Raw genomic sequence first — 24319 nt, forward strand, 5'->3', positions numbered from 1 at the left:
TGTTTGACAGCTTGTTTCCAAATTTTTTGTATGAAGCATAGCTATGCTTTTTTGGGAGTAATTAGAGCTCCTGTCCTCTTCTGGTGGGGAGTAAATCCAAACAATTGTTTTAAAGAATGTTTCACAGTATCTACTAATGTTGAATATATACATACCCTATGATTTGGTGATATACACCCACAAAAAATACATACAATTGTCTAACAAAATACAGCTATAAGAATACTCATAGGGGTGCGCCTAGTTATGCCCCTAGCTGGAGACAACATAAATACCCATCAACAATGGATGCATAAAGTAGCTGTGGCATAGTCATGTAATGAATACAACATAGCAATGAGAATTAAGTAACTACAGTGAAGCGGAACAAAATGCATAACCAGCCCAAATTTACAATTGGATCAGAAAAGCTAGACTATGTCCCCAGAGAAGCACTATTAATCTCTTCTATTAGAAATAATGACTACCCTAGTGGAAAGGGGTGAAGAGGGGCTCTGGGTTTATTTTTTATTTGGGTCCAAGTTGAATGTTAAAAGATGACTTAATTTTAGCACAAAGAAATTTAAGTTCATGCATAGTTTTTTCATGATTTCTTTTTGAAAAAATTGAAGACCCCCCATGCATAGATTTCAACATTTTTTTTGGCACCCAAATAAGCTTACCTTTTAAGTCTATTGTCTAAGAATTTGTTGAAGTACTTGGTATGACTGGTATCCTTCTGAAAGGAAGAGATTATAGCAGATGCCTGGAGACAGAAGGATGACCACCTGAGGATGCAATGAGAAGGCGGTCATTTCCAAGTCAAGGAGCAAGGCCCCAGAATAAACCTTGTTGATACTTTGATCTTTCACTTCCAGCCTTCAGAACTGTAGGAAAACTCATTTTTGTTGTAGGACTGAGCCCGTCTGTGGTATTTGGTATGACAACTCTGGCAAACTAAGATCACATGAGGTAATTTTCTTCAATACCTCCACGCTGGAGGTGAACATCTACCATCTGACTTCAACTTTGATGGTCTAGCTATTGCCCCAGTTTTCCATCTTTCCATGAAAGATTGTTGGAGGTGCCATGAGGCAGCATTGTTTCTATGGGTAACAACTGTCTAATGTGAGGATTCAGGCCACTGTCTCAAAGCCAATCAAAGCATCCTTTCCTTTGCTTGCCTGGGTGTGATGGATGTGATCAATGTGATCATAGTCACATTCGGAAAAGAAGACTCATTCGATGGATATTATTTTTTTTCTTCAAAGCTTGGAACTTTTCAGTGGACAGTGATATTTAGGAATTAATTATGGCTGGTCAGGAGAAGTCATGCCAGTCTTCCAAAACATTCTGGGAAGTGATTATGGAAGACCATAATGCTGTACCTGCTCCTATTTTTTTATAAAATTTTATTTAAGGAATACAGATTTCATATATACAGATTAAGGAACACAGTGATATTTCCTACCCTACCCTTCCTCTTGCATATGCTCCTACCCTTTTTCCTCCTTCATCTCTTTTTCCCTCTCTTAATTTTTACAGTGAGCTACTTTCAGTTTACTTATTATATCCATAAGATTAACCTCACATTAAATAAAGAATTCAACAAATAGTAAGAAGAAAAAAAACCCCACTGTTCCTCAACTGTAGCAACAAGGGCTACAAACAATAATAGACAAGTCTAGTACCTGCTAACGCTAACTGATGGAGTAAATAAAGGGGAGAGTGATCCAACATGGGAAGTGAGATACTCAGCAGACTCATAGAATGGCAGATGTCCTAAATAGCACTCTGGCCTCAGAATCAGCCCTAAAGGCATTCGGAGCTGGCTGAAAAGCTCATGAGAGTATTTCAGGCATGGAAAGCCAAGACACTCTGGCAAAAGATCTCTGCGAGTGAGATCCCAGTGGAAAGAACAGGTCATCAAAGAAGGAGGTACCTTTCTCTGAAGGGAGGAGAGAACTTCCACTTTGACTATGACCTTGTCTAAACAAGATAAGAGTCGGAGAACTCAGAGGGCTTCCATAGCCTTGGAAACTCATGACTGGAGCATAGGGAGATTACTGATGCCATAGACAGGAGTGTCAATTGGTAAAGTCAACAACAGGAGTCACTGTGCACTTACTCCTCATGTAGGATCTCTATCCTTAATGTGCTGTACATTGAGATTTAATGCTATTACAAGTACTCAAACAATATATTTCACTTTGTGTTTCTATGGGGGTGCAAACTGTTGAAATCCTTACTTAATGCATACTAAACTGATCCTCTGTAAAAAAAAAAAAAAGAAATTATCAATTCCCAACTTGACTTTCACTGGGATTAAACATGACAATAGGTCTGCTCTGATTTCATCATCATTTAAAAAAATCATCTATTATTTTTCACTTTATGTTTCTGTGTGGGAGCAAACTGTTGAAATCCATACTTAATGTATACTAAGCTGATCTTCTGTATATTAAGATAATCGAAAATGAATCTTGATGTGAATGGAAGGGGAGAGGGAGTGGGAAAGGGGAGGGTTGTGGGTGGGAGGGACAGTATGGGGGGGGAAGCCATTGTAATCCATAAGTCGTACTTTGGAAATTTATATGCATTAAATAAAAGTTTAAAAAAAAATTTCACTCTTACACATTGCATTTTAAGCACTCTTTTAGTTTCCTCTGATCATGGAAAACATAATATCATAATATCATAACATAACACATAATATCATAATATTTGGGATTGGCTTATTTCACCAAGTATAATGGTTTTTTTTGGCATCCATTTTGTTAGAAAATACAGAATTTCATTCTTTTTTATGGCTGCATAGTATTTCATGGTCTCTGTGTGTACACACACACAGACACACACACACCATAATCTCTTTTTCCAGTCATCAGTTGATGGACATCTGGGTTGACTTCATGTCTTTGCTATTGTGAATTGAAAAACATGGGAGAACAGATAATTCTTTCATATGCTGATTCCATTTCCCTTGAGTAAATTCCCAGGAATGGGATGACTAGGTCATATGGTTTATCTATTTTCATCTTTCTGAGGTATCTCCATATTGTCTTCCACAATGATGTACTAGTTTACATTCCCACCAACAGTGGATTAGGATACCTTTTCACCCATATCCTTGCCAGCATCTATTTGTTGGTTTATGTATGAGATCCATTTAATTGGAGTGAGGGGAAATCTCCTTGTGGTTTTGATTTGCATTTCCCAATAGATATTATGTGCCTATTGGCCATTTTGATTCCTCGTTTTGAAAAATACCTGTTCAAGTCCTTTGCTCATTTCTTAACTGGATTGTTTGTTTTGTTGTTGCTGAGTTTTTTGAGCTCTCTACTGATTCTGGATATTAATCCTTTATCAGTTTTATAGTTTGCAAATATTTTCTCCCATTCTGTCAGTGGCCTATTTACTTGCTGAGTGTTTCCTTTGCAACTTCAAAGGATGATGTACTCCAATTTGTCTATTTGGCTGTGAATACCTGCGCTTCCAGGGTCTTTTCCAAAAAGTCTTTGCCTGTGGCAATATCTTGCACAGTTTCCCCAGTGTTCCCTCTCAGGTCTCCTCTAGTAATTTGATAATATCAGGTGGTAGATTTAGATCCTTGATCGATTTTGAGTTGATTTTGTGTAAGGTGTAAGGTAGGGATCTTGTTTCATATTTCTGCACATAGAGAGATCTACTTTTCCCCAGCACCATTTGTTGAAGAGACTGTCCTTTCTCCAGGGATAGATTTTTATGTTCTTTGTCAAAGATTAGTTGTTGATTGTGGATATGTGGATAGATTTCTGGAGTTTCCATTCTGTTCCACTGGCCTACATGTCTTTTTTTTTTTTTTTTTGCCAGTACGAGGCTGTTTTGATTATATATGCCCTGTAGTATGTCTTGAAATCAGGTATTGTGATGCCTCTGGCTTTGTTTTTGTTGTATAAGATTACCTTCACTGTTCGAGGCCTCTTGTGTTTCCATATGAATTTTTGTAGTGTTTTCCTAGATCTGAGAAGAATGTTGTTGGTATTTTGATTGGGATCACACTATATCTGTAAACTGTTTTCAACAGTATGGAATTTTGATGATGTTAATACTTCCAATCCACAAGCTTGGAAGATTTTTTCCATTTTTTTTTGAGTCTTATATTTCTTTAATCTTTTGCAATTTTCATTGTAGATATCTTTCACCACCTTGGTGAAATGTATTCCAATGTATTTAATTTTTTTCTGCAGCTGTTGTGAATGAGATTGATCTTAGAAGTTCTTTTTCAGCCATGGCATTGTCTGTGTATACAAAGACTTTGATCATATCCTACCACTTTCCCAAACTCTTCTTTGAGTTTTGATAGTCTCTTAGTGAAGTCTTTTGGATCCCTATATATGTCGTGTGCAAACCGCGATAATTTTACTTCTTCCTTTCCAAATGGTATCCCTATGATTTCTTTTTCTTGCCTAATGGCTCTGGCTAAAACTTCCAGGACTATATTAGATAGCAATGGTGAAAGTGGGCATCATTTTCTGGTTCCAGATCTTAGTGGAAATACTTCCAGCTTTTCCCCATTCAATGTGATACTGGCTGTGAGTTTTTAATAAATTGCCTTGATTGTGTTGAGAAATGTTCCTTCTATACCCAATTTTCTTAAGGTTTTCGTCATGAAAGGATGTTGTATTTTATCAAATGCTTTCTCTGCATCTATTGATATTATCATGTGGTTTTATTCTTCTGTATCACATTGATTTGTGAATGTTTAACCATCCTTACTTACAGGGATAAATCCCACTTGGTTCAGGTGAATGATCTTTCTGATGTGTTATTAGATTTGACTAACTAATATTTTATTGAGGATTTTTACATCTGTGTTTATCAGGGATTTTGGCCTTTCCTGTTCCCCCTGTAGCTTCTACATCTACAGGACTTCAGGGAGCTGAGACATTTTATTTCTGCATTTATCTGTTCCCAGTGATATTATAATGTTCTCAATTTAAAGAGTTATCATATTAGGACTTCCTCAGGATGTTAAAATATCTGTTTTGAATGCTTGGCAAAAAGAGAGAAAAATAAACTACATTTTATTTTTAATTTTAAATACAACAAAATGAAGCATATATTGACCTGACTTTCTTGAATTCTCCTGACTAGTAGGTAGGGTAAAGGGATGTGAAAGAGATTTGGAGGATGATAGGTAAGTCATCACATGGGGTCTCAATTTATTCTGCTTTGGAAGATAAATGCAATTTTCTTTCAGTTCTCCAAAATTAATTGAGAACCTACTTCTCAGCATATCTCAAATGGAGTGGAGGAAAGGGTGTTTACTGTTAAAAATTTATGAGCGTGTTGTGTAGACAAGAAACTCTACTATGATTCCCATAGCTTACTGCCTTCAGAGGGTTTTCAGCATATGATGCAGGAAGGGAGAACCCAAGAGGGGAGTTGTGAGGGGAGCTCCCTGAGTTGAACTGAGAGGTTTCCAGGGAGACCAAGGCAGTTAGAGTTCAGGATGCAGAGCACATGAGAGGAGATGTTGTCGCTGTACAGAAAGAGAACTCTAGAGATTTTCAGAGCATATCCCTTGAACTAAGAGCTGATCAGTGTCTGCATTTAAGAAATCTATTGGAGGTGGGGGGTGGTGGGGCATTGGGTGCAACAGTTAAGATGAGCTTGGAACATGTGCAATCCATATCAGAATGCCTGGGTTTGAATCCAGACTAAATTTGTAATTCTAACTTCATGCTAATATAAAACCAGTGAGGTACTTGGGCCCTTGCCACCCCTGTGGGAGACCCTGATTGAGTTCCTTCCTCCTGGCTTCAGCCTAGCCCAGCCCTAGTTGTTGAATGGCATTTGGGAAGTGAGGGGATGGAAGATCTCTGTCAGTCTGTCCCTCTTTCAAATATATTAAAATAAATAATAAATTATAATAAAAAGCAAACCTACTTGAGCCTAGGAGAAGAACCATCCAAAAAGATTCAAGGGAACAATGCATGGTGCTTACACAGGGTCAGGATTAGTGCCTATTCATTTCAATCAGACTGGAAAAACCCACAACACATAGGGCGTTAGGTAGAGTACTCAGAAAAATCATCATCAGTAATGGAATTATTACTGTAGACTGAGCACTGCTCTGGTTCTGTGTAACAATCCCTAAAAGAAAGACTTTCAAAGGTCAGATTTTTAAAGTAACATAACTATGTACCAGAATAAAATATATGAATATCTATAGTAATACAATAATGTTTAGCAACATGTTAAATTCCAGCTGGTATCCATTTAAAAAATTACCATACATGCAAGGAAGTAGTAAAATGCAGATGCTTCTTAATTTATGATGAAGTAATGATCTGATAACCCCATCATAAATTGAAAATATTTTAAGTAAATATTCAGTTAATATGCTTAACCTACATAATATAGCCTAGCAACACAGTACGCTGTAGAGTATTCTTGTTTATCCTCATGACTGCATAGCTTACAAAAAACTGTGTCTCACTGCTGCTGCCCAGCATTACAAGACAGTCATTTACCACATATTGCTAGCTTGCGAAAAGATCTAAATTCAATATTTGGAATATAGTTCTGCTGAATGTGTATCTTTTGCACCACTGTAGAGCTGAAAATTTAAGTCAAACTATTGTAAGCCAGACACCACCTGTGAAAGCAAAGTAAGGATAAGAAACAATTGACTAAAGTGGATACTTTTAATCCAGAGCTAACACAAATGTTAAAATTAGCAGATAAAGACATTAAAACAGTTATTATGTTTGATCTGTTTAAAAAAGTAATTTGAGGCATGGAAGACATAAAGCATCCAAATCAGTTCTAGAAATAAAAACTACAATGTAAGAGATGATAAATGCATTGCATTGATGGTTATTAAATAATGACAGATTACAAATGAAAAAGTAAAGATCAGAAAATCAAAGTCATAAAAATAGAAACTACCAAAATGAAACACAGAGAAAGCAGACTGCAATAAAAAGCCCCAGTAAGCTGTGGAACAACTTCTAGCAACCTGTTTGGACTATATTTAGAATCCTCCAAGGGGGAGGGAAATTGGAAAAATATCTAAAGAAATAATATCTGAGAGCCTGCTAACTTTGATGAAAACTAGAATCCCACGAATTCAAAAGTTCAATAAGCCCCAAGAATAAGATACATGGAGAAAACTTCATCTAGTCTTGTCATAATCAAATCACTCAAGGTCAATGATAAGGAGTAAATCTTAAAATATCTCAAGAAAAAAAAAGACATTATCTATTATATATAATTATATATAATATATATATAATGTAATATAAAAGACATTTATATATATATAAAGAGAAGGATTGCAACAGATTTATATTTGGAAACTATCCAAGTGAGAAGACAGTGGGACACTTTTTAAAGTACTGAAAGAAAAATACAAACACCTATCAACCTATAATTCTTTACTCCACAAAATTATCTTTATAAAATGAAGGCAACTTAGGAAACTTTCAGATATCCAAAAGTTGAAACAATTCATTACAAGCACACCTACATTATAAAAATTTGACAAAAACCTTCAAGGAGGGGTAGGCATTTGGGTGCAGTGGTAAAACCACCACTGGGGATGTCTGAGTCCCATATTGGAGTGCCTGGACTCAAGTTCTAGTTTTGCAGAAAATGCATACCCTGGGGGGTGGGGACAGCTGAGGATGACTTAAATAATTGAGTCACAACTACCCATAGGTGGCCCACACTGAGTTCCTGGATTCTGGCTTTATTGTGGCCTGGTCCTGGCTGTTATGGGCATTTAGAGAGTAAACCAGCATATGGTAGTTCTCTGTCTATATCTCTGTCTTTCAAATGAATAAAATAAACAAATTTTTTAAAATTAAAGAAGACCTTCAAGCAAAAAACAAACATTAGATTGAATCCTGAGTCTACAGAGGGATAAAAAACAGCAGAAATTTACAAAGACAAATATGTAAGATTTTTCATTTTATTATTAGAATCTCTTTAAAAGATAATTTTATGTTTAAATAGTAATGATGTATATGGAATTTAATGTGTATAAAGTTAAAATATATGACAACAGATGAAACCCAACATAAACAAAATAAAATAATAAAGATGAAAGTGGAAATAAGTGAAATAGAGAACAGAACAGAGAAAACCCTGGAAACAAAAAGCTGATTTTTTGAGAAATCAATACAATTGATAAACCTATGGCAAGATTGATCAGAAAAGAGACACAAGTTATCAACATCAAGAATGACAAAAGTGAGATTATTAGAGATATTGAAATGGTAACAAGAGAATATTATGAAAAATTTTAATAAATTTGACAACTTAAGTGAAATGAGAAAATGCCTCAAAAGGCAGAGACTAGCAAAAGTCTTTCAAGAAAAAAATAGATAACCTGCTTCCTTGCCTAATATTTATTAATATCGAGTGGGTGGTTTAGATACCTTACTATAAAGAAAATTCCTGATTTTGATGGCTTCATTGAGGAATTCTTCCAAACATTTTAAGAAAGTATAATGCTGATTCTACATAACGACTTCCAGAATATTGAAATTAAAGAAATAACGACCAACTCATTCATGAAACCAGAATTACCCTGATATCCAATCAGAGATGACATTATAAGAAAACTACAAGCCAATATCATTCATGGATATAGATGCAGAAAACTTAAACCAAGGTGTAGGTCTTGTGGTACACAGGGTTAAGCCACCACCTGGGATGCCTGCATCTCATGTTGGAGTATCAGTTTTAGTCCCAGATACTCTGCTTCTGATCCAGCTTCCTACTAATATGACCTTTTGGAGGTAGCAGGTGATGACTCAAGTACTTGGGTCTTTGCCACCCATTAGGGGAGCCCTAAGTTGAGTTCTTGGCTCCTGGCTCAGACCTGACTGTCATGGCCTTTTGGGAAGTGAACCATTGGATGGAAGGTTGAATTGTCTCTCTCTGTCACTTTACAACTCTGCCTTTCAAATAAATAAGTCTTAAGAAGTTTAAACCGGGGGGCCAGCACTGTGGCGCAGTGGATTAACGCCCTGGCCTGAAGCACCGGCATCCCATGTGGGCGCTGGTTCTAGTCCTGGCTGCTCCTTTTCCTCTTCCAATCCAGTTCTCTGCTATGGCCTGGGATAGCAGTGGAAGATGAGCCCCTGCACCCACATGGGAAACCTAGAAGATCATGCGGCCATCTGGGGAGTGAACCAGCGTATGGAAGACCTGTCTCTCCCTCTCTCTCTCTGTAACTCTATCTTTCAAATAAATAAAAATTAAAAAAAAATCTTTAAAAAAAGTTTAAACCACGTTTTGGCAAATATGATCCAACAATGATGACAATATTTGATGGTGATGTGGAATTTATCCCAAGAAAACTAGCTTAATACTAAAAAATTGATCAATGTGGGGCTAGTTTTGTGGCACAGCAGATAAAGCCACAGCCTACAACACAGGCATTACATACAGGTGCTGATTCGAGCCCTGGCTTCTCCACTTCTGATACAGGTCCCTGATGATACTAGGGCCCTTGCCTCCCACATGGAAGACCCAGAGGAAGCTCCTGGCTCCTGGGTCCTGGCTTCAGCCTGGGCTGGCCCTGGATGTTGTGACCATTTGGAGATTGAACCAGCAGGTGGGAGATTCTCTCTCTCTTTCTCTTTCTCTCTCCCTACCTACACACCTCCCTACCTATGTATCTCCCCCCACCAAGGCTTTCAAATAAATAAATCTTAAAAAAATTGACCATTGTAATTTATCATACCAACAAACTAAAAAAGAAAAAAATCATATTGTCAATTCAACAAATGTTGCAAGAAGCATTAGATAAATCCAATATCCAGTCTTGAAAATACTCTTGAATAAGTAGCAGAAAGGGACATTTATCCGATAAGAAAATCTATAAAAACCTACAGTTAATATCATGCACAATTAACTGAAAATGGATCACAGATCTCAATGTCAGTCCTAAAACTGTGAAGTACCTGAAAGGAAACATGGGAGATCTGTGTAGCTGGTGTCAGAACAGCCAGAAGAATTGACCAGCTCAAGTGATGGCCACCACCGAGGGAGAGGCAGTGACTGGAGGCAGAGAGGGCGGGTTCAACAAGCAAATGTTTCTGTGCTACCCCTGCACAGAGGCCCTTGACAACTCGTTATTTCTTCTCTGTGGTCTTTACTCTGTGCATAACAGCCCTTGAAAGCCACAGAGTGGTCTGGGTGGATGATCTTTCTGATGTGTTGTTGCATTCTATTGGCCAGAATTTTATTGAGGATTTTTGCATCTATGTTCATCAGGAATATTGGTCTGTAATTCTCTTTCAATGCTGCATCTTTTTCTGGCTTAGGAATTAAGGTGATGCTGGCTTCATAAAAAATTTTGGGAGGATTCCCTCTTTTTCAATTGTTCTGAATAGTTTGAGAAGAATTGGAGTTAGTCCTTTAAATGTCTGGTAGAATTCAGCAGTGAATCCATCTGGTCCTGGGCTTTTCTTTGTTGGGAGGGCCTTTATTACTGTTTCAATTTCTGTCTCAGTTATGGGTCTGTTTAGGTTTTCGATGTCTTCCTGGTTCAATTTAGGTAGGTTGCATGTGTCCAGGAATCTATCCATTTCTGATAGGTTTCCCTGTTTGCTGGCATACAAGTCCATGTAGTAATTTCCGATGATTCTTTTTATTTCTGTGGTGTCTGTTGTTACGTTTCCTTTTTCATCTCTGATTTTATTGATTTGGGTCTTTTCTCTTCTTTTTTTTAGTTAGTTGGGCCAATGGGGTGTCAATTTTGTTTATTTTTTCAAAAAACCAGCTCCTTGTTTGACTGATTTTTTGTAATTTTTTTTTTGATTCAATCCTGTTGATTTCTTCTCTGATTTTAATTATTTCTCTTCTCCTACTAGATTTGGGTCTGGTTTGCTGCAGATTTTCTAGATCCTTGAGGTGAATTGAAAGCTCATCTATTTGGTGCCTTTCCAATTTCTTGATGTAGGCACCTATTGATAAAAGCTTTCCTCTTAACACTGCTTTTGCTGCGTCCCATAAGTTTTGGTATGTTGTGCTATTATCCTCATTTACTTCCAGAAAAATTTTGATTTCTCTTTTGACTTCTTCTATGACCCATTATTCATTCAGGAGCATGTTGTTCAATCTCCATGTGTTTGCATATGCTCTAGGGATTCCTGAGTTGCTGATTTCCAACTTCATTCCTTTATGGTCTGAGAAGCTGCATTGTGTGATTCTAATTCTTTTGAATTTGCTGAGACTTGCTTTATGGCCTAGTATGTGGTCAATGCTAGAGAAGGTTCCATGTACTGCTGAGAAGAATGTAAATTCTTTATGTGTAGGATGAAAAGTTCTGTATATATCTGTTAGATCCATTTGGGCTATAGTGTCATTTAAATCTACTGTATCCTTGTTGATCTTCTGTCCTGTTGATCTGTCTATTTCTGAGAGTGGAGTATTGAAGTCCCCCAGTGCTATTGTATTGGAGTCTAAGTCTCCCTTTAAGTCCCTTAACAAATATGGTATGCAGGAATGGTTCAATGTGCACAAAACAATCAATGTGATACACCACATTAACAGACTGCAGAAGAAAAACCATATGATTATCTCAATAGATGCAGAGAAAGCATTTGATAAAATACAACACCCGTTCATGATGAAAACTCTAAGCAAACTGGGTATGGGAGGAACATTCCTCAATACAATCAAAGCAATTTATGAAAAACCCATGGCCAACATCCTATTGAATGGGGAAAAGTTGGAAGCATTTCCACTGAGATCTGGTACCAGACAGGGATGCCCACTCTCACCACTGCTCTTCAATATAGTTCTGGAAGTTTTAGCCAGAGCTATTGGGCAAGAAAAAGAAATTAAAGGGATACAAATTGGGAAGGAAGAACGCAAACTATCCCTCTTTGCAGATGATATGATTCTTTATTTAAGGGATCCAAAGAATTCTACTAAGAGACTATTGGAACTCATAGAAGAGTTTGGCAAAGTAGCAGGATATAAAATCAAAGCACAAAAATCAACAGCCTTTGTATACACAGGCAATGCCACAGCTGAGGAAGAACTTCTAAGATCAATCCCATTCACAATAGCTACAAAAACAATCAAATACCTTGGAATAAACTTAACCAAGGTCGTTAAAGATCTCTACGATGAAAATTACAAAACCTTAAAGAAAGAAATAGAAGAGGATACCAAGAAATGGAAAAATCTTCCATGCTCATGGATTGGAAGAATCAATACCATCAAAATGTCCATTCTCCCAAAAGAAATTTATACATTCAATGCAATACCAATCAAAATACCGAAGACCTTCTTCTCAGATCTGGAAAAAATGATGCTGAAATTTATATGGAGACACAGGAGACCTCGAATAGCTAAAGCAATCTTGTACAACAAAAACAAAGTTGGAGGCATCACAATACCAGATTTCAGGACATACTACAGGGCAGTTGTAATCAAAACAGCATGGTACTGGTACAGAAACAGATGGATAGACCAATGGAACAGAATAGAAACACCAGAAATCAATCCAAACATCTACAGCCAACTTATATTTGATCAAGGATCCAAAACCAATCCCTGGAGTAAGGACAGTCTATTCAATAAATGGTGCTGGGAAAACTGGATTTCCACATGCAGAATCATGAAGCAAGACCCCTACCTTTCACCTTACACAAAAATCCACTCAACATGGATTAAAGACTTAAATCTACGACCTGACACCATCAAATTATTAGAGAGCATTGGAGAAACCCTGCAAGATATAGGTACCGTCAAAGACTTCTTGGAAAAGACCCCAGAAGCACAGGCAGTCAAAGCCAAAATTAGCATTTGGGATTGCATTAAATTGAGAAGTTTCTGTACTGCAAAAGAAACAGTCAGGAAAGTGAAGAGGCAACTGACAGAATGGGAAAAAATATTTGCAAACTATGCAACAGATAAAGGGTTGATAATCAGAATCTACAAAGAAATCAAGAAACTCCACAAGATCAAAACCAGCAACCCAATTAAGAGATGGGCCAAGGACCTTAACAGACATTTTTCAAAAGAGGAAATCCAAATGGCCAACAGACACATGAAAAAATGTTCAAGATCACTAGCAATCAGGGAAATGAAAATCAAAACCACAATGAGGTTTTACCTCACCCTGGCTAGAATGGCTCACATTCAGAAATGTGCCAACAATAGATGCTGGAGAGGATGTGGGGAAAAAGGGACACTAACCCACTGTTGGTGGGAATGCAACCTGGTTAAGCCACTATGGAAGTCAGTTTGGAGATTCCTCAGAAACCTGAAGATAACCCTACCATACAACCCAGCCATCCCACTCCTTGGAATTTACCAAAAGGAAATTAAATTGGCAAACAAAAAAGATGTCTGCACATTAATGTTTATTGCAGCTCAATTCACAATAGCTAAGACCTGGAACCAAGCCAAATCCCCATCAACGGTAGACTGGATAAAGAAATTATGGGACATGTACTCTATAGAATACTATACAGCAGTCAAAAACAATGAAATCTGGTCATTTGCAACAAGATGGAGGAATCTGGAAAACATTATGCTGAGTGAATTAAGCCAGTCCCAAAGGGACAAATATCATATGTTCTCCCTGATTGGCGACAACTAACTGAGCACCAAAGGGGAAACCTGTTGAAGTGAAATGGACACTTCTCATGTGGGATCTGTCCTTAATGTGTTGTCCAATGTGAAGTAATGCTATAACTAGTACTGAAACAGTATTTTACACTTTGTGTTTCTGTGTGGGTGCAAACTGATGAAATCTTTACTTAATATATACTAAATCAATCTTCTGTATATACAGATAATTGAAAATGAATCTTGATGTGAATGGAATGGGAGAGGGAGCGGGAGATGGGAGGGGTGCGAGTAGGAGGGAAATTATGGGGGAGAAAAGCCACTGTAATCCATAAACTGTACTTTGGAAATTTATATTTACTAAATAAAAGTTAAAAAAAAGAAAGCCACAGAGTGTCCCCTTTGAGGCATTTCAGTCAGTGCAGAGTAATGGGCCTGTCACTGCCACTGGGACTGTGGTAGAATACATTGTACAGAGAATATGCCACAATGTACTGTACCTGGATGATGGACTACACTCAACAAAGCAGTGCCATGCTACCTGAGGGAAGATACGCTCTTAGATTATTTTTAAAAGGTTATTTATCTATTTGAAAGGCAGAGTTACAGATAGAAGGGAAAACAGAGAAAGGGAGATAGAGAGAGAATCTCCCACCCATGGGTTCACTCCCCAAATGGCCACAATGGCTGGGGCTGAGCCAGGCCAAAGCCAAGAGCCTGGGACTCTATCTGGAACTCCCGCATGGGTCACAGGGGCCTAATACTTGGGCCATCTTCTGCTGCTTTCTCAGGCATACATTAGCAGAGGGCTGGCTTGGGAGTAGAACAGGCAGGACTGGAATTGGCACCTCTATGCGATGGTGGTGTTGGCAGTTGGCAACTTAGCCTGCTGCACTACGATGCTGGCCCCAAGATCTTACACTTTTTTAATAAAGATTTATTTATTTATTTGAAAGGCAGAGTTACAGAGAAGCCGAGAGAGAGAGAGAGAAAGTCTTCCATCTGCTAGTTCACTTCCCAGATGGCCACAGCAGTCAGAGCTGCACCAATCTGAAGCCAGAGGCCAGGAGTTTCTTCTGGATCTCCCATGCGGGTGCAGGGGCCCAAGGACTTGGGCCATCTTCTACTGATTTCCCAGGCCATAGCAGAGAGCTGGATCAGATGTGGAGCAGGCAAGACTCAAACTGGCACTCTTATGGGATGCTGGCACTGCAGGTGGCGGCTTTACCTGCTATCTGACCCTTAGATCTTACATTTGAATTACATTGCTCTGCTCATCACAGACAAGGCCAGGAGTTGAACACGGTATATGTGAAGGATATGGAGTGTGTGTGAAGAACATGCACTTATACCATTCTATATGCTGTGTTGTAGGAGGCACTTTCTGATTTCCTTCATACAGAGATCCTGCCTGATAGGTCCTGTTGTTCTCGTATTAAACTCGAGGAAGTTAAAACATTTATCTAAGGTCAACAACTGCTAACTGCTCATGCTCAGATTTGTCTGACTACCATAAGTCTTCCCTCCTTCCCCCCTTTTCTATTTTATCATGTACCTCCATTAGACTAGACAAGATTTTGCTAGGTTACAAAGTATAACAAGGCTATCTCTCTCCAGCACCTGAAAAGCAGAAGCCCAGAAAAATTCTCCCCCTTGAGGGGCAGTTGTCTTCTAAATGTTGGAGGATGAGGCCATACGTGTGCCTTGTTGAGAATTCTTGGAATGCATTGTGTGTGAATGTTTCTTAGCAAAATGATGTAAGGGGGACCTCAGCTTTGGTCTTGAGCATGAAGGATTAATGAGCTCATATAATGTTGCTGATTCTAATAGGACTCAGCATTGCAAAACTAAGAAGAGGTGTTGAAAAACAACCAATCATGAAGCTACAAAAAGCATCATAAGTCTCTGAGGAATTTATTTCCGATTGCAGCCTATATTGAACAGATTTACAATGCTGATAGAAGTCTCCTCCGGCATGGCCTGTAAAGTTGCTTCTGAAACTTTTGGATCATGGGTAGTGAATCAAGTCCTTGTGAGTTTGAGCAGAGGGTGGAGTGTTCCTGCAGTAATAGTAGTACAGATTCCCAGAAAATAATAGTCTTGCCTAAAATTGTGATTATTCTAGAGCTTTCAAAGTAGTCACACACTGACTAGATGCTTTTGTGTACCTGCTAATACATGAATAGATCAGAACTTTTTTCCTCGTTATTGTATTTATTTCCTCGTAGTACATCCAGTGAAAGATTTTGAAAGGGTTCTTATGATCTTTTAAAAACATTTTGACCAATACAATTTCACAAAGTAGAGACATCCTTGTTCAGACATGGTGATTGGCAAGATTTGGACACATTTGTTTCTCCCTGTTTTCTATCTTCACCCCACATACTTGAAAAATATTTTCAATAAAAAATTATAAACATTTTGTTTCATCCCTGATGGTTGTGACAAGTTTAAAATTCATTTAAACCTTCGTTCCAGTCCAGACTCAGGCTCCCTCTGTACCTTATTCTGCTGGTAGACCCCAACGTGAATTCCATCATAGACAATTTTCATCACTTACTGTCCTTGAGTGCAGTTTTCTGCCCCTGCTATACTCTCTGAAATGCCTTCCTTCTCCATTTCTGGTCCTCACTGGGTGAACCCTGGCTATCTGCTCATCGCACAGCTAGTCTCCAGCGAGGCTCCATTCCCCAGCTGCCCCTGCTGGCAGGTGTGCGTGTAATTGATTTGCTTCCAGAAACCTGTCACATCCATTCTTCTTTTGTCTTCTTCCTCTGTCTCTGTGCTTTACTCAAATACCAGCGCAGCTAAGCTCTTCCTCTCAAATATTGATGATGGCAGAGTGCTAATCTGTCTTGTTCCTAAGAGATTAAATGCTACAGTCTCTCTTTCATGCTTTTGAGTTGTTTATGCATTAAAAAAAAAAAAAACCAAAAAACTAGTATTGGTTCAAGACACTAAAATTTTGGGATTTATCTCTTAGGGGAGCTAGTATTACCTTAGCAGATATATGAGGGATCTTCAAAAAGTTTGGAGGAAGTACATATTATGAAATACAAAGTTTGGATTTTGATGATGTTTTTAATAAAATAAACCTTTTAACTCCATTTTATGGACATTTTCAAGTACCCTGCTGTCCTTCAGACCTGATTCAATTCCCCTCGTTTCTTTTGTATCACTCCTTTACACTCTAGGCAAATGTGATATCTTTTCCCCTCTAATTATTGTGGCACAGTGTTGGTTGCTTTCTTGTGTTTTTGTAGCACTTATGCCAAGCTATTTCAGCTTCTTGTCCACTTGCCCTCTAACATCAGACCTGCACACATACCTGTCTTCCTTTTCTTATGTCTCAGTGGAGGGACTTAGGAGTATATCTTCATGTCCAAGATCGATCTCCCTTCATTTTCTTCCATACTTTGTCCTCCACTCTGCCTTTGGTTTCAAGTTCTCCTATGAGCATTTGACAATGTGCATTGCTGTCTTTCAGGGAGCTCTTTCAACCCATAGCCTCCGTGAGAATAGGTGAAGTTATGCTACAGTCACCCAGTCATCACTGATCCCCATCCTTGGCGGCTCTGTGTCCCCTGGGATTTGGCTGCAGTGCTGCTCATGTCCTCACTCTGGGCCCTGGACTGGTGAAGGGAACTCTGTGGAATGTGGTCACTCTGGTGGCAGAAGGAAGAGAGGGATCATGGGGAAGCACATATTGGTTAGCACTTAGAACCTTCTACCTGGAAGTGACATAGGTCGTTGCTATTCATGTTTTGCCATCTAAAGTGTGTGACACAGCCCAGCCTGAAGTCAGTGAGGCGTGATGTACACTCATCTCGCAGGAAGGGTACAGCCTTGCTTCGATCTACCATGGTCCTCAGTTCTCTTTCTTTTCCTCCTCCCTGTCTCCTTGGCAGTGCCCTCTCTAAACTCCCCAGCACTTCACAGTGTAGTTGAGTTGGTAGAAAAGGTCCTGTAAATTGAAATGAAGCTGTTATGGTGTAGCCATATTACAATAGGCCTGGTGTCTTTATAGGAAGAGGAAGAGATACCAGGAATGCGTGTGCCAAGAGTAAAGACCATGTGAGGACACAGCAACAGGGCAGTCATCTGCAAGCCAAGGAGAGTGGCCTCAGATGGAAACAACCTGCCAGGACCTTGACCTTGGATTTCCAGCCTCCAGAACTGTGAGAAAAACAAATTTCTATTGTTTAAGCCACCCAGTATCAGGCATTTTGTTATGGCAACTCTAGTGAACTAGTACAGACAGTGAGCAATATAAGGACAAGGTCAAATCTTATTTCTCTAGGTGTCTGTCCTATACCCTAAACCCTATAGTGTGTCACACTCGTAGAATCCATCAGTCCATCATGTATGGGTCATATTGATGGATAGGTAAGAAAGTTTGACATTGATAAGTAAATACAAAATAATTTTCAGGAAGTTATTTTGAAATGGTATTTATGAAAGATCTGGCACCTGATATATGCTCAGGACAAATGTATTGGTTGGTGAACAAAAGGTGAACAAAATAGTAACTGGGGCATGGAGAAGGACCTGAGCTGTGAGGGGACAGGCAGTTTGTGCAGCACCAGAGTGAATCATGGGACCAACCAACATTGAGCAGGAGGCTCATGTGGTCCTGCTAGCTGGCAGGGTGCTGAGTCCTGCAGCCAGCGCTCCAATGAGATGACTCAGCTGTACTTGCTCCAAAATGACAATAGCACTGGAATGTACCTTCAAGGATTGTGGTGGGGGGAAAGACACTGCAGGTAGATCAGCCCATTATGGTAATTAAGGTAAATAATGAATGAAGGGTCAGGCAGCCAGAGGCATAGATCCACAAACATGACAGTATCTGGAAACATCTGGTACATGGAAAAGCTTGAGTTTTCCTACATATGTGGCACACTAGGGCAAACCTGAGCTCAGAACAGGCTTGGTCAAAAGGGAGTGGGTTCATGGTCACCACATTTCCCAAAGGGTTCCATTGGATTGGGAGAGGCTGGGCTTGACTGGGGTGGTAGTTTAACAAGCATGTGCACACATGCAATCATACATGAAGTCAGAGGCTGCTGGTTTGCACCAGAACTACAGTATACCCAGGCATCCAAAGAGAAGACTCCTTTTTGAACTGAAAAAAAGCCAGATAGCAATCAACCAAACCTACAGCATTCACAGTGCATTAAAACAGCCCACACCTGTGCATAGTTGGTGACACGTATGGGTCATAAGCCTTAGAAGCAACATGAGAACACTACCAGATAACAGTGTTCCAGAAGAACACTACCGGATAACATGTTCAGGGAATAAACGAAAGGAGAATCAGGCCAGTGGTGAACATCCTGATGATCAAGGTGATTTATATGGATGAGGGTCAGGAGACAGGGTTACATCACTGTTCTTAGGAGGTGGGGATGTGCCACTTGACAGGCTAGACATATGAGGCTGACACTGGGAACGCTGAGCTGGGCAGGGGGTCAAGAATTGGGATTCATTCACCTGCAGATATCATCAAAGACATGAATGTTGATGACATCCCAGTGTAGAGTGTCTAGGGTGAGAAGGGGGGCCCTGGGACAAGATCCCGAGAAACTTCAGTATCTGAAAGGTGGGCAGAATCTCAGGAGTAGACAGGCAGAGAGCTGGGAAGAAAACCAGGAGGAGTGGCAGAGAGGGTGCCAAGGGGACACCAGGCATTCAGAACAGTATCATGACTGACGGCAGAAGGGGGCTGAGAAATCATATATAATCCTATAATCCCGACTGAAAAAAGTGCCATCTTTGGTTGGTGACCTTGGCAAGATCAGAGGCTTCCTAATGGTTCAGGTATGCATGTAGGAAGGAAGCAGAGGAGTAAGAGGTGAGAATATAACATTGCCAACTTTTCCAAGGACTGTGTCCCTGAGCTGAAGGAGTATTTGGGGTGGCAGCTCATTGTAGGATGGCAGCGGTGAGAGCATCTCTGGAGCCTGCTGAGAGCCGTGGAGGGCTGAGCCTCGGGGCAGGTGGCAGGTGGGTTCCACTGTTCAGGCCACACAAGTTCTGAGGGAGGGGTGGTGGAAGGCATGCCCCATGTTCAGCAAACCTGCGCCTGTTGAGGTGTTGTGGTGAGGTAAAAGACTGAGCTACGGGGCCAGACTGTGAGATCTAATTCTGCCTCTCATTGCAGTGTAACCTTCAGCAAGTCATCTAAGCATCAGTTTCTTCTTCAGTAACAATGGGACCTAACACCTAAGCTGTCTTAAAAATCAAATGCAATAATGCATGGAGGACTGTTAGCATGCTGTCTGCTAAATACACATTCACATCTTGTTTCCTTCCTAGACTTCATAAGCTTGTCAGCAACCTGTGCTCAGAGTAGAGGGGGCAGGAGTCTTCTCTAAGCATCCCTTTCTGTCTGACTGTCTTAGGGTCTCTTTTTCATCACTAGCTGATCCTGGCCTTCTCCAGCAGGGCCCCACATCTGGCATCACACCCACAGGAAAGTCAGCATTGCTGGGTGTGTGCGGGGTTGGGGGGACACCTCCCAGAGGAACCAGAGCACCGTGACTTTGCTGGAAAGCCCAGCCTCCTTGTTTTCTGCAGGCAGGAATGTGGTTCAGGGGAAGGCGGGCTGAGCTCCTGGAGCGCTGCAGTTGTTTTTAAATCTCACCACAATGCCTGCTGTAATGTAACAAGAAGGGAGCGCCGGAGAAGGCGAAGGGGACTGCTTGCTCACTTTCTCAGCCAGCCACTCTGCCTTCTTTCTCTTTTGCTTCCTTGCCCATGTTTCCTTCCAGGAGAGATTGTAGCTGTCTTTTGTTCTCCCATTGGACAGCCCAACAGGCTTCTTCCCATTGGAATCTGGTCAATCAAACTGCATTTGACCGGAGGAGCCTCCTGCGTGAGCTCTCCCAGGAGGAACCGTGACCTAACCTAGCAAGCAAGAGAACTGAAAGCAGAACTTAGGAGTCACAACTGGCTGAGTCCCCGCCAATCACAGCAGCACAGCTTCTGTCACTAGCAGGTGGCCAACTGTTCAACATGTGTTCAAATAAGGCAAATGCCGGGCTGCAACCAATCAGCTTTGTCTAGACCTCACTGCTTTTCTGTCCTTCATTTCCGTTGTCTGTCTCTAGATGCTTTCTGCCCACCTTGCTGTCTTGCTGCCCTCTGAGCCTGCTCTGATTCTGAGGGCTTCTCTGTTGCAGACTTGCAAATAAAAGCCAACTAGGAAGTGCAAAGCTAAATTTGTACTGATTTTGTCTTGTAACAAGGCAAACGGAGATTCTGAGAGATGGAGTCGGGGGCTTTGCAGGTAGTTCAGTGACTAGAGAGGGAAAGAGTAGTAGAGCGGCCAGTCTAGGGCTGAGAACTCAGCCCTCTTGACTCCTTGTCCGGTGCTCTTTTCATAGCTTCTCCCAGTGATAATCAGGATTTACCAATCCAACCATGGCACTCCAGCTCCCTGAACGCTAGTGAAATGCATTGCATGCCACTGGGATTCAGGTCCTTTTTAGGCTTTGGGGGCTTAGCAGCAAAACAGCACTCAACTCCTGCTCTTTAGGACTTATGGTTGGAAGGGAACCAGACAATAACAATACTCAGATTCATGATTGATAAGTCGATCCTCCGCCAGGTCTCCCCAGGGAACACTTTCTCATTAGAATGCCTCTTGAAAATCATGTGCATGGTTAGAAGATGAGAGGAAGTAGAAAATACCAGGCCTGCATTTGTTCACAGCCATGCCTGGTTGAGATCTGGCAACAGCCTCCATGTTCCCATGGGTGACAAGTCCTTTTTGTGGAGGGGCTAGCATGAGAAATGGTCCTTGCGTGAAAAACACTCAGGTGGGCACCCTGGCTGACAGCATGTTCTTTGGTTGGCTCCGTGATGATGACCCTAGTTACTTGCAACATAACTCCACCAGGAAGAGAGCAAGGAATCTCTCATCAAGTTCAACATGAGGCCTTTGCTGGGAGTGCAGTGGCAGCTCAATTCCAGGACCTTTTCTTTCTTTTGAATGGTAGTTATGGAATGGTAGGAAGTGTCCCACAAAGGATTTCCGTTGGTCATTGTTGTTTTTCGCTCAGGAAAAAAAAATGTGGGGGCAGGGAGAAGAATCTCCTTCCCTTTGTGAGTTCTGTGATTCAGAGTTTAAAAGGCCAGAGACAGGATCTGGGTCACAGCCTTGGCTTCCTTTTCTGTGTGGGGCCTTGTCCTTCACATTTGTCCCTTCACACATGGAAACTAGACCTCCACATTCCACCCAGGTTTGTACTTGGTTACGTGAGTGAAAAGTGCTTTTCTTAAGGTCAGAGTTGGTACTTGGGGGAAGACTACGCATTGGAGTAACCAAATCTCAAGTTTCAGCTTTGTGAAGAGTTCAGAGATCACTTAGTCTCACTGCTTTCTCCAAGTAGAGTTTCCTGCCACTCTCAGTGACAGCTAGGTGACGCTGTATATGCTCCGAGTGTGTCTGATAATCGCAAGTGTGCTTGTCAGGGGCGAGTGTTTGGTGCAGTGGTAAAGACCCTGCCTGGGATGCCTGCATCCTATATTGCAATGTAGGTTCAATATAGCTGGTTCAAGTCCCAGCTCCTCCACTTCTTAGCCAGCTGCATGCTAATGTGCACCCTAGGAGGCAGCAGGTGATGGCTTAAGTACTTGGATCCTTGCCACTCAATGAGAGACCTGGATTGAGTTTCAGGCTCCTGGCTTCAGCCTAGCCCAGCCTTGGCTGTCGCAGGCATTTGCAGTTTGAACCGACAGATGAAATATCTCCACAGAGGCAGAACCAACTGGGATCTGTACACTTGGATACAGGGGATGATTTATTGTAAGAAATTAGCACATGAGATTATGCAGGTCAGCAAGTCCCAAGTACCGCTGAGGGTCCTGGGAGAGCCAAAGCTGCAGTGTAAGGCTGAAGGCCTGTACTCGCAGAATTCCTTCCTGCTCACAAGGCTCTTGCTGTCCTCAGGTCTTCAGCTGTTTGGATGATCCCACCTGCATCAGAGAGTACAGCCTGCTTTATCAAAGGCCAGTGATTTAAATGTTAATATCTCCCACAAACACTCTTCCACAATCAGCCTGAATAATGCTTGACACAGCTGGGTATGTGGCTCAGCCATATTGACATGAAATTAGTTAAGCCTCTAGAATATTACACATCCTTGTTAAAGTTCAGTGAGTAAAACACACATGCATACCCGGATTGGACTCCCCCAACCTCCCTAGTCCTCCTTTGGAAGGAAAGGAAGAGCAAGCCTGTCCTGTGCTGAGGGAAAGGGGTAAGTAAAGGATACGGCACCTGGTGTGCTTGATTAAGAGTAACATTGGCTACAGAGCCTTTTAAAGCTGGGGTCAGCCAACTGCCTGCATTTCTGGATTTGGGTAGGGAGAGAAGAAGGCAATTAGCTGAAGTGTGCAGAAGTGTGCACACACACACAAGGCAGTATAACAGAATGGTTAGGTGGTACATAGAACATGAACTACGCGGCCTCAACAGAATCCCAGATTTTTTTTTTTTTTTTTTATTTTTATTTTTGACAGGCAGAGTGGACAGTGAGAGAGAGAGAGACAGAGAAAGGTCTTCCTTTTGCCGTTGGTTCACCCTCCAATGGCCGCCGCTGCAGCCGGCGCACCGCGCTGATCCGATGGCAGGAGCCAGGATCCAGGTGCTTTTCCTGGTCTCCCATGGGGTGCAGGGCCCAAGCACCTGGGCCATCCTCCACTGCACTCCCTGGCCATAGCAGAGAGCTGGCCTGGAAGAGGGGCAACCGGGACAGAATCCGGCGCCCCGACCGGGACTAGAACCCGGTGTGCCGGCGCCGCAAGGTGGAGGATTAGCCTATTGAGCCACGGCGCCGGCCCAGAATCCCAGATTTGATGTTGATTTGCTGTGTAACTGTGAGTACTTAACCTCTCTGGGCTTAGTTCCTTCGTGTATATATAAAAAAGAAAGAATAGAATCTCTACTTCCCAGGCTGTGAGGACTCAATGAGGCTGTAGCTATAAAGTGCTTGCAAGTTTCCCTGGTGCCTAAGTCCCGGACAACGCCAGTTATTATAGTTATTATCTTTATCATAGGCACAATGCATGTCAACTGCTTATTGTCAGTTTAAATTCACACGGGTATTGACAAGCAAATAAAATGTTCGGTGGGAATCCTATACTTAAACCCTACCATTGCAGGATCTGTGCTGGAGACAGCTTCATAGGAGAGAATATTTTTGGGTACTTCATTAATGAGATTCCATTGAATAGAATCTAACAGATTCTTTCAATTAAATCCGTTTCCCCCCCTTTCTTTTGTGACCAAGGTGCTGCCATGACATTGGAGTCAATTCAGCAGTGTGGATTTGCAAGGCTGTCCTGCAGCCATGGGAGCTCGTGTGTGAGAGGTTTCTGCCCTTCCTTGCCTGCACATGCTTGTAGCATGTCTGTCACTGGGCACCTGGGGCTCAGGTGTGCCTGAGGCTGCTGGAAGGAGAGCACAGATAATGACAGCTGGTGGCACTGGTGTGATGGGCTTCTTCTCCCTGATAAATGGCTTCGTAGATGCTGCCAGCTTCATGCTCAATTAATCTCAGTTGAATTGATCAACCAGTTATAAAGAAAACCATTAGCAATACAGCAAAACTTCCCAATGAGCTGTTATGCAGCAGAGGAAAGGAAGTGAATTGGTTTCTTTACAGAAATTAAGATGATGAGCTGTCTTTGAAAAGAGCCCCCTATCAGCCTTCTCACTACCTGCCTGAGTCAGCCCCCAGGGGTG

The 24319-nt window shown here is 41.2% G+C and overlaps 1 protein-coding gene across 4 annotated transcripts in view; it reads left to right on the forward strand.

Annotated features, from left to right (window-relative positions):
• LOC127487179 (uncharacterized) overlaps positions 1-24319 on the forward strand; it is a 274077-nt gene that overhangs the window by 128331 nt on the left and 121427 nt on the right. For 3 of the 4 annotated variants that reach the window (XR_016212916.1, XR_016212917.1, XM_089303674.1), the window contains one exon: positions 17594-17744. The exons of the other annotated variant lie outside the window; for it this stretch is intronic. The gene's annotated coding sequence lies outside the window, so the exon portion shown is untranslated. The remainder of the gene's footprint in view (positions 1-17593; positions 17745-24319) is intronic. 4 annotated transcript variants of the gene reach the window in all.

Source organism: Oryctolagus cuniculus, chromosome 9 (genome assembly GCF_051225735.1).
Source record: "Oryctolagus cuniculus isolate XC-2025 breed Fujian yellow rabbit chromosome 9, ASM5122573v1, whole genome shotgun sequence".
NCBI lineage: Eukaryota > Metazoa > Chordata > Mammalia > Lagomorpha > Leporidae > Oryctolagus > Oryctolagus cuniculus.